This window comes from Odocoileus virginianus, chromosome 27, assembly GCF_023699985.2.
Source record: "Odocoileus virginianus isolate 20LAN1187 ecotype Illinois chromosome 27, Ovbor_1.2, whole genome shotgun sequence".
NCBI lineage: Eukaryota > Metazoa > Chordata > Mammalia > Artiodactyla > Cervidae > Odocoileus > Odocoileus virginianus.
Window position 1 is genome coordinate 23,553,798 of NC_069700.1, and position 11,825 is coordinate 23,565,622.

The following is an 11,825-nucleotide window of genomic DNA, read 5'->3' on the forward strand; positions in this document are numbered from 1 at the left end:
CAAAGAGTCGGACACGACTGATGTGACTAACATTTTCACTTTCAAAACAGCATGAGATGATCACTTCCGTTTACAGGTAAGGCTGCATGTGGTTGCCTGACGGCTCCAAAGTCATAGAGCTGGTGAGAGGAACAGGTGAGGTCTGAAACCTGGGCCACTAAACTCTAAAACCTCCATCCTCGTTTGCTAACACAGTCCTGAGGCATCACTGCTGCCTCCTGGTGGCCCTGAAACACTCTGGACTGGCTCCTGGGCCAACAGGTTTCTTCCAGTTTCTGAAGTTACCCAGATACTCATCGTGACCAGGAAATGTTGGGTTCTTTGCAGAGAAAACCTGCGATACGCCTGGACCTCACACTGAGGAGATAAGTGACCCTAAAAGACAAACACGAAACCATGACTTTGTGGTTTTCTTCTATTATTTGGGGGAAGACAGGTAAGTGCTAATAAAACCTCTGTTTCAATCTCACCAGTGTCAATTATTCACAGAGAATTAACCACTGCGGGGGCTCTTCCTTTCCTGTAGGGAGAACAGCTGGCGATTTACAGAGCCCGGCCCCTGTGTTGGGCTTTAGTCCTTTGAATATCAGTGCCCTCTGGAGGTCGAACTCAGAGAAGCAAAGGTGAGAGGTGCCCCTGCTCCTTCTTATCCAAGTCTCTGCCTCCAAGCGCAAAGGCTGGGGGACTTTGAAGGAATGTCTTTCCTAGTGTGACCCTCAAGTGTGAAATATCAAGGAACCACTGGGCTAGTAGGAAATTACTTGGTTCCTCAAATCCATGTCCAAGGTTCTGGTTTGTCCCCTATGATGGATCTTCCTGCATGTTCTATTCTGCTTACCTGTCTCAAGGTAAAGGGTTCCCAGTGACACCTTTCACCAAGAGAGAGGGATTCCCAGTGAGAAGACAGTATCACTATGCACAGTGTGTCCGCATAAAGGGTCACTGTCTGTGTTTTCTTTGTTCAGATACAAGCAGGCCCAGAGAGCAGATGTAGGTTCTCTCTATGGCGCTGTTCTGCCTGGCAGTCCTAAGGCTGTGATGGTAGGAGCTGGGGAGAAAACGGCCTGATGTTCGTTGAACACCTATTGTGTCCTGGCCCCTACTTTAACTCTCTGATTTTCTTAAGAAGGCTATCCTTTCCTTTGGTTCTTCTTCCCTTTTTTTTTAAATTTTCTGACCACGCCATGTGACATGTGGGATCTTTTAATTTCCTGACCAAGGAGCCAACCCACACCCCCTGCACTGGAAGTTCAGGGTTTTAACCCATGGACCACCAGGGAAGTCTTTCCTTTGATTCTTTTAAAACCCTAGGTTGAGTTTATTTTTAAATGATAGATTGTCCCTTAGATAGGATGCCCATAGTAGGGCTGCTCAGATGAGAGCCAGCGGCAAGAAAATAAGGTGATACTACAGTCCCAACAGGGTAAGCCTGGTGAATCTCATGCCTGTGGTTAGGACTGACGAAGAGGAGAGGGATTCCTAGACTCCAAGCTTCCTCTTTTTACCCCAGAAAGTGTGATTTAGGAAGTTTAGGCCTAAAGAAACCTTTGCTATAGTCTGTATTTGATTTATTTGGATAGCTGGGCTTGGAATGTGTTCCTAAGTGTCAGTAACCATCTCGTAATTACGATTCTGTGTCTTTCTGCTGTGGCCAAGGCCTTGACTTGGTAACACACCCACATCCTCTCAACCCATACCATTACTGAGCTCACTGGTTCAACTTGCATCCATCCCCAGACACATGTGTCCACCACCAGCTGTCTTTCTTTGGAGGTAGGAACCCACTCCAGCCACATGCAAAGCAAGCCAGAAATGCCAGGGAATTGATGTCTATCTCATCAGTAGCCTTCAACCCTTAACTGTAGGAAATTCAATATATTATCTACAGAACATAAGGATAATATGAACCCTATCATGTAAGATCATGCTCAGAGGTGATGCCCAGAAGGTTCTTCCTTCAGAATGCCCACAAATCTCTTAAAGGCAAAGACTAGGACTTTATTAGGATTCTAAAACCCAATGCCAATTTCAGTCAATGTGTGTGTGTTCCATCGCTCAATCTTGTCTGACTCTCTGTGACCCCATGTACTGTAGCCCACTGGGTTCCTCAATCCATGGAATTTTCCAGGCAAGGATACTGGAGTAGGTTGCCATTTCCTTCTCTAGAGGATCTTCAAGACCCAAGGATGGAACTCACATCTCTTGTGTCTCCTGCATTGGGAAACACCTGCAGGTGGGTTCTTTACCATCAGAGCCACCAATTTCAATTGCAGTCAATAATTCTCTAAAAATCACTGGTGTGGTGCTGGGCAAGATGGGATAGTATTTATCAGAATTTAGTGTTTGATCTAAAGAGATTCCAGTCTGGAATAGCAGACTGTAGTCTTTTCCGTTCAATCCTAGTACTTTAGAATAACTTTTGTATTAGTTATCTCTTGCTGTGTAACAGATTGCCCCAAACTTAATAGCTCAAAACAAGAGTCATGTATTGTCTCTTACAGTGAGTGTGGATCAGGAATTCGGGATTGGCTTCTCTGGGTCTCTCATGAGTTTGCAGGGCTATAGTCAGTGGAAGACTCCACTGGGGGTGAGGATCCACTTCCAAGTTTCCTTACTCACTTGCCTGGCTATGAGTGGAATGCTCTAGCTGCTTTTCACATGAGCCTCTCTGCAGAACTGCCTGAGTATCTCCATGACATGGTGGCTTACGGAGTCATCCAAGCGGTCAAGCTGTAATGCCTTTTCTGAGTCGCCCAGTCATGTCTGGTTCTTTACAATTCCACAGATCATAGCCCACCCAGGCTTCTCTGTCCATGGGATTCTCTAGGCAAGAATACTGGAGTGGATTGCCATTCCCTTCTCTAGAGGATCTTCCCGACCCAGAGGTTGAACCTAGGTCTCCTGCATTGCAGGCAGATTCTTTACCATTTGAGCTACAGGGAAGACCTTTTTCTGACCTGGCCTCTGAAATTACATACTGTCATTTCTGCTTTATCTCACTGGTCACACAAATCAGTCCTGATTCATCATGGAGGAGGCCACACAGGGAGTGACTAGCAGGTAGTGGTCATCTTGGAGGCTGGTTACTGTGGGTTTCTATGGAAAAGTTCATCCCTTGTAAAGGTTTATGGGAGAAATGCATAAAAAACAACAGCTTCAAATTACATTGGGAAGTGCCTATTGATGGGACAAGCAGAAACATTTAAAGTGTTCTTATTTGGTAATTTCCCATAATGCTCTCTATGGGTAATGGTCTGTAACCTTTTTGTCAAACACTCTCCAACCCACAGGAAAGCTTTGCTTTGATATTGAGGTGGAAACTCCTTACAAATGTGTAAATCAAGTCACACTTGAGCAGAACATTTGAGAGCTCTGCTTTTGATGTGGAAGAGTCAGCTCTCAGATGACTGGTTTTCTTCTAAAACCTAAAATCCCCCAACTTCTCAGAGATGTAAGTCAGAACCTTAATCCCCAGAGTCAGGTCAGGCCACAGTGTGGGTATGGCTACTTGCCGGTGTCCTCTGATCCGGGATAAGACTACACAGTGGAGGCCTTTGTTGTGCTCCGGGCAGAGGGCGTCCCTTGGCCCGATTGCTTTGGGGCTCGCTTCCTGACCGGGAAGGTTTTTACCACCTGGAGGCCAGATTGCTCCAAAACAAACAGGCCTCCCCGCCTCCCAGCTTTGAGCTCTGTACTGAGCCCTGAACTTCAGGCAAAAGAAATGAACCATGGACTTATCATCAGTAGCAGTGAATGCCAGTGCTCCAAAGAAGTTTTTACATTTGTTTAGGTCCTTGCTACCAGAGGTCAAGTTCCTATTGCAGCAATGGTGGGGGGGTGGGGGTGGGGGGATGCAAATCTGAGGAGATGGCATTGAAAAAAACCAGGAAAAAGGAAATGGAAGCAATTGACATGATGAACTTTATTTCTCAGCCATGGACATAGCCTGGGAACCCCACTCTTATCTTATGGGAAGTGGTCCTTTTAGCCATTCAAAAAAAAAAAAAAAAAGAAATAAAATTACAGTGCTATGGTATGTTCAAAAATGCCAGTGCTGTGCACAAGGGAACTCTGCTCAGTGGCGGCCTGGATGGAAAGAGAGTTGGGGGAGAGTGGATTCACATATACATACGGCTGAGTCCTGAAACAATCACGGCATTGTTAATCGGCTGTGCTGCTGGTGCTGCTAAGTCGTTTCAGTCGTGTCAGACTCTTTGTGATCCAGTGACTGCAGCCTGCTAGGCTCCTCTGTCCATGGGATTCTCCAGGCAAGCATCCTGGAGTAGGTAGCCATTCCCTCCTCTGAGTTCAGTTCAGTTCAATCTCTCAGTTGTGTCCGACTTTGCAACCCAATGGACTGCACCATGTCAGGCCTCCCTGTCCATCACCAACTCCCAGAACTTGCTCAAACTCATGTTCATTAAGTCGGTGAGGCCATCCAACCATCTCATCCTCTGTCGTCCCCTTCTCCTCCTGCCCTCAATCTTTCCCAGCATCAGGGTCTTTTCAAAGGAATCAGTTCTTCGCATCAGATGGCCAAAGTATTGGAGTTTCAGCTTCAACATCAGTCCTTCCAATGAATAATCAGGACTGATTTCCTTTAGGATGGACTGGTTGGATCTCCTTGCAGTCCAAGGGACTCTTAAGAGTCTTCTCCAACACCACAGTTCAAAAGCATCAATTCTTCTGCACTCAGCTTTCTTTATAGTCCAACTCTCACATCCATATATGACTACTGGAAAAACCATAACCTGACTAGACGGATCTTTGTTGGTAAAGTAATGTCTCTGTTTTTTAATATGCTGTCTAGGTTGGTCATAACTTTTCTTCCAAGGAGTAAGAGACTTTTACTTCCCTCCTCTAATCGGGTATTTAAATTTTTTTATATTTTAAAGTTGCTCAGTTGTGTCTGATTCTTTGCAACCCCATGGACTACACAGTCCATGGAATCCTCCAGGACAGAATACTGGAGTGGGTAGCCTTTCCCTTCTCCAGGGGATCTTCCCAATCCAGGGATCGAACACAGGTCTCCTGCATTGCAGGAAATTCTTTACCACCTGAGGTATCAGGAAAGCCAAAGATCTGACACCTGTAGTTTGTTTCCTCCTGCCGCTTAAGAGAGAGAGAAAAATGTCTGACACTTGTAGCCTCCATTTGGAGACCCCTAACCTTCCTGCCTCTTACCCTCTCATTCCCCTCTTTTCTTTTAGGAGAATTATGCTGCCTAGGGAAAGGGGCGTCAGTTTCATTCCGTAACTTCTTCTGAGCTGATAGGGGGCGTCGTCCCTAAATTGGTGAAGCAACATGTTCTCCTAACCCTCATATCGAGGGTCTCTGATCCAGGGGCCCCAAGTAGTAGTTGGAGGAAGCTGCTGCATTGGCAGGAGTTTGAGAAACCATTTGTGACTTAAAAGCCTTCATGTGGCTAGAAACAAATCCAGTTACACAGTTACAGATGCAGGGAGCAAGCAGCAAAAACAGAACAATCAGCAAAGTTAAAAGTCACATTATGTCCACAGTTAAGGTACAAAGTGTTGCACCAGTCCATTTTAGGATTGTTAGATGTCATCGGCTATACTCAATTGGCTATACTCCAACATAAAATTAAAAGTAAAAAGAAAAAAAGCACACACTAGTAAAAAAAAAAAATAGCAATGCTATGGTATGTTTGCTTCATGATATAATATGTTAAGATACATTCTCTTTTAGCTTTCTCACAATAACTGTTTGAGGTTGGTGTTATTTGCCTCTAGCCATTCTAATGAAAATGGCAAAACCTCCCCTCTTTATGCTGCTTTATTGATTTATTTTTTCCATAGAGCTTATTGCTGTCTGGCATTATATCCCACATCTTTATATTTGTTTACTTTCCTATTATCTAGTTGCTCGTCTTAACAGGTAAGGTTCATCAAAACAGGGAATGGGTTTGTTTCACTCTTTGCCACATTCCCAGAGCCTGGTTAATGCTCCATACACAATTATTGGCAAATAACCTTTGCACTGAGTCAGCTATGAGAGATTAAATAACTTCCTACCAGCCTTCAGAATATAAATTTTATGTCCTTTTCATGCCTGTGTTTTCTGTATCAAGAATCCAAGGAAACTGAGGCCACAAGTTTGCAAAGCTGCAGAATGGAAGTTCTCACACCACAGCCCAGGGCTTCTGGAATTTACTCAGCCTTGTTCTTGCTGCAATAGGCAAGCACAGGATTTTGCCCCAGGATACAAGATTAATGCTTAGGCTGGTAAACATTCTCTTGTGCTCTCCAGCGTGGTTCACTGGCCTCCTGGTTCCTAGGCCTGGAAATTCACTTTGGGTGTAACTCAGCACAATTACATCCCACCCCAGTGCCCATTCCCATCCTTATTATCAACATGGCCAATAAGGAAATAGCTTGAACACAGTTACACATGGCTACTCAGATGTATATATGTATATACTTAAATTTCTACATGGGAAGAGCTTATGTCCAAAAAACATCTGAATCAGTACTAGGGTGAAGCCCCCTGAACATTCAGAAGAGATTTTGTCATGATTATGTATTTTTAGGGTCACTGGACAATTCCTTTTCCATCTTCTGCTTGACCTAGGTTTTCTTCTTTGCTTGCCACCTGGCCTTCCTCTCTGCTTCTCTGCCTTTATCTCTCCCGAGAGGTGAAAGAGGCTGTAGTATTGAACATGCCCAGTAAACCACCGAGGAGCTTTGGTTGCCAAGCTGGGGGAAGCTGCAGCAACCACTCCCTTACGGCCATGTGCTTGGAGAGCCAAGAACAACCGAAATACATCAGCTGGGAGTCGACCCTCGCAAGCAAACAGATTGGTCCAGCTTCCATCACTAAAACAGCTTGCTGGAGGAGTCTGGTTCTACTGAGCGGAACCACATGTTTATACCCAATGACTCAGTTCAGTGTGTTCCTCCTGAAAATAAGATTGGAGCCCATGAGCCACTGGCCCTGGTTTGGCGGATTTGTTATACAAGACCTACCTTGCCCATCATTCCTGGGCTGAACTGCCTTTCCAAGCCCACCTTCTTCTTTGCATCTCAGGAGTAGACAAAAACAGCACTGCTTGATAAATGACTTGCAAACTGCAGCAATCAGGCAGAAAAAAAATTTTTTTTTGGTCCCTGAATACTGTGCATCATGGGCTTTCCTGGTAACTCAGCTGGTAAAGAATCCGCCTGCAATGTGGGAGACCTGGTTTCGATCTGTGGGTTGGGAAGATCCCCTGGAGAAGGGAAAGGCTACCCATTCCAGTATTCTGGTCTAGAGAATTTCATGGACTGTACAGTCCATGGGGTCACAAAGAGTCGTACACAATTGAGTGACTTTCACTCACATCACATCAAGTGGCTGCACAGTGTAGAAAGTTCCCAATAATTTGTCATCTATCAGCAGTATTTTTTCCTTTGGAAAGACAGCATAAAGGGAAAAGAACCAATGGAAACATCATAGGTATTGTGGTGTGGATTCAAATTCCAGACCTGCCACTTATAGTCTGTAGGCCCTGGATTGAGTGAGCTAACTTTTCAAAATATCCTTTTTTGTTGTTTTCATCTATAAACCAAGTACAGGGTGCAGGGTTGTTGTTAATGCTTGGAGTATAGAAATTGTCAGAGCCTGGCGGATAGTAGGGTCTTCATGGCATGGAATATTATTACTATCATTTGTTAAATATCTACTGTGGGTCAGGATTAGGGCAGTCACAGTCTGAGAGGTGGGGAAGAGGCAGCAAGGGGACATTTTTGTCACTGCCAAGTTTTGAGTTCCTTGGACAAATGGGGCCTTTGCTTTTACATCTTAAAAAATAGGAGAAAATGCTATTCTCCTCACTTAAAGGCCAACAATTTCTTATTTTGAAGAGCATGCTACTCACAGACCCTATACTAGGTTTTCCTTAAAATGTACCTTTGCTTTTCCCAACCCTTTATTATTGCTTACTCAAACTGTGCACAAGGAAACAGAATCCCAGAGGAGTGAGGAAATTTGGCCAAAATCCTGACATCAGTGAGTGGCAGAGTTGTCATCTTGAGCCTGAATTTTTTGCCATTTGTTTATACACAATTTATGGAATGAGATATTGTATTGAAACTTATAAACATGAGGTTTATTATGATTATTATTTTTGTCAAGGGCTGATTATATTATAAATACACAGCTGGATGATTGGGAAACAGAGAAAATAGTGGGAAACCATCCCTGACATTGAGGGACTGAGAATCTCTTTGGGATCTTATGTTCTTTGGCATATAAAAACTGTCTTCCTAAAATAGAAACAATGTTCTGGTTTTTAAAAAAGACATTAAAAAATGTAATTAGTCTTTCCCTTGGAAGAGGAGAAAGGGAAATGGGAGGGTGACTCCAAAGCATTGTGCGGATCAAATGCAATAATGACTCAAAAAGAAGCTTGGAAAGTAAAAGACACACTTTAGATATAAGGCACTGTTGTTATGCATATTATTTATTTGTTATTATTAGACACCATTGGTTATATAAGTTGCTGCAGTCCTTGCAGAGAGAAAACTGAAAAATCACGCATCCTCAAAGGCAGTGGGTGAGAAATATTGAGTAAGGGGTAGAATAAGAAACACAGAAGTTCCAAGAAGGACACCACCAAAGGTAATGTTTGTAGACAGCCTGGAACTCAGAGATTTCTAGATTAAAATCAGATACCTTGGAGGTGATTCATGCTGAAGTATTTGAAATGTTGTTGCTTAGTTAAGTCGTGTCTGACTGTGACTTCCTAGACTCTAGCGCACCAAGCTCCTCTGTCCATGGGATTTTCCAGGCAAACATTCTGGAATGGGTTGCCATTTCCTCCACCAGGGGATCTTCCTTACCCAGGGATCAAACCTGTATCTCTTGCATCTCCTGCATTGGCAGGTGGATTCTTTACCACTGAGCTACCAGGGAAGCCCAGCTGAAGTGTAGACCTGAGTGATTGAAGGGTCCTTAAATCATCTGACTTGTGATGGTATTTGCTGCCAAGAGCACATGTGCATTTTATCTTCACAGACAAGGAATCCGAAGTTGCCTGATGTGTTCAGACAAATGGGAAGAGTGCAATAGAGATCAGGTATTTCCAGATTTGGTTAAGGGAAGTAGAAAGAAACCAGAACTTGGAGCCAATTCCTCCTTTATCCTGTGATGTGAATTCAGACAAGTTACACTGGAACTTTCAGAATCTCCTTTTTTTTTTTTTACAAAATTTATTTATTAGGCTGTGCCAGTTCTTAGTGGTGGCATGTGGGATCTAGTGCCCCAACTAGTGATTCAATCTGGACCCCCTACATTGAGAGCACAGAGTTTTAGCTGCTGAACTGCCGGGGAAGTCTCACCCTTTATTTTTTAAAAAAATTTACAGCTTTCATTCCACTTGAGGACAGGCCCCAAATTGTGGTCTGGGAAGGTGAATAAAGCCAGTGGAAAATTGTATCCTTTTGGCTTAAAGAGTCAAAAGATGGAATCCAGGGAAACCAAAGCTGCTGGAAAGTGAAGAGAAAATCCTGAAAAGAAAAGAATCAGAGAGGAAAAGCCTCAGACTCTGTTTCTAGACTCTGCCTAAACTGCTAAATCATTTCTGAATCATGCATGCCCCAGAAATGGACTTCTTTAAAAAATCAATATTCTTCAGTGAAACATAACAGAATCCAGTTTCTATAATATATTTTTCATAATGACTGAAATAAAACCCAAAATTGATTGATGTATGAAGAAACAGGAAAATAGCATCTACACATGTGCCCTGTGCTTACCTGTCCAATTCTTCGGTGATCCCATGGACTGCAGCCCACCAGGCTCCTCCGTCCATGGGATTCTCCAGGCAAGAATACTGGAGTGGGTTTCCATTTCCTCCTCCAGGGGATCTTCCTGACCCAGGAATCAAACCCAGGTCTCCTGCTTCTCCTGCCTTGACAGGCAGATTATTTCACCACTGAGCTACCTGAGAAACCCTAAGTACAGCTAGTGTGTGTGTGAAAGTGCCTCAATTGTGTCCGACTCTTTGCGACCCCATGACTGTAGCCCGCCAGGCTCCTCTATCCATGGGGATTCTCCAGGCAAGAATACCGGAGTGGGTTGCCATGCCCTCCTCCAGAAGGTCTTCCCAACCCAAGGGACTGAATCCAGATCTCCCAACTTGCAGGTGGATTCTTTACCATCTGAGCCACCAGGGACGTTAATAAATAAAATTCCAAATTATCTTCGTTTGATTCCTGCCTCTCAGATATGCTTTCCTTTGCAGATTCTCAGGCCCACCCAACAGCAGTCTAAAATCTTAGACAGCAAAACAAAAAGCGGCTCCCCAGAGACCTGACCCCTTCCAGGCTTCATGAGTACAAGAAGGAATGAAATAGAATTCAGAAGGGACCTCCCAGATTTAGGAACGAGCAAGGCTGGGGGCACGTAAACAAAAAGTGCAGAGTCACGGGGGTGGAAGGATAGGAAGTGTGTAAGAAGCTCAGGGCGCTTTTGTTTTGAACTGCTTCCTGCAGCTGGTTGCCCCAGGCCTGAGAGAGGGAGGTGAGTACCAGCCACAACCAACCACAGCCAGCCCTTTGGATGAATTGGAGTAAACAAGTGGCTAAGTAGGTTGCTAACTATACTTCCAAAATATTGCAGAAGGAAGGGAAAGAACAAAACAACATTTTGTCTCTTCAACCTGTTGTTTTTGCACCTGTGTTGGTGTGTCACCGTGTAGGGGAAATTGTAGAACTCAGTCGCCATCCATCCATCTGTCCCCGTATCACATACACCCTTGGGATATGGTTTCCAAGTCAGTGTTGGCTATTTCAAAATCAACAGCTGTGGGAGAAGGAAAGTATCAGAGAAGTCCATACTAAGCCCGTCCCTGAGTCTACATTACTTTTGCCCAAATGAGGAATTACAAAGAAGGAAGAAGCTTAGGGATACAAGTTAAATAGGAAATGCCGAACCATCTATGAACATATTGGATATGTTTTCACATGGTTTTCTGGAATCTGCAGGTTGACTTTGTTCTAATGATAACCAAGTCTTGCCCTGGTTCTGATTCAGCATCCATAGGAAAAGGAGTTGGGAGAAGGAGTAAAAAAGGAGTAAAAGTAAAAAATTCCCTTTCTAAAGGGAATTATGATTTAAGAGAGAATTCTTGATAGGAAGCTGGATGGAGGCAGAGGGCTGAGATAAATAGTAAAGTGATGTGGGTCTTGATTTTTAAGGGGGATGCAAGAGGTAAAATACTGGCTGACCATATAGGTTATTACATTTTGGGGTTCTATAAATGACAAAGGAGGGGTCTGGGAAGTCCTGCAGTGAGAAGGAGGTGTCAGGCTGCACAAGTGAATAGTGGCACTGTGTGTAGAGTCAGGCAAGTGAGGGAGAAAATTTGAGGGAGCATCAAAAAACCCTCGGTAATCAAGATTTTTTTTTCATCAAAAATAAACATTGAATGCCATACTTAATAAAAAATTCATATAAAAATCCATGATGAACAATATATCAAGATTTTACATAAAAATAAGCTGCTATGATTTGGTTTTCTTTTTAAATGATCTTATTACTGTGCAGCAGACTCCCCTGGTGACTCAGCAGTAAAAAAATATGCCTGCCAATGCAGGAGATGGGTTTGATCCCTGGGTCAGGAAGATCCCCTGGAGAAGGGAAAGGTTACCCACTCCAGTATTCTTGCCTGGAGAAACCCATGGACAGAGGAGCCTGGCAGGCTACAGTCCATGGGGTCACAAAGATTTGGACACATCTGAGTGACTAAACAACAACTGTGCAGAAGGGACAATCTGCCCTTGGTTCCTCGGTCTGCATGACTATTGTGTCTACTTGTGTGTCTG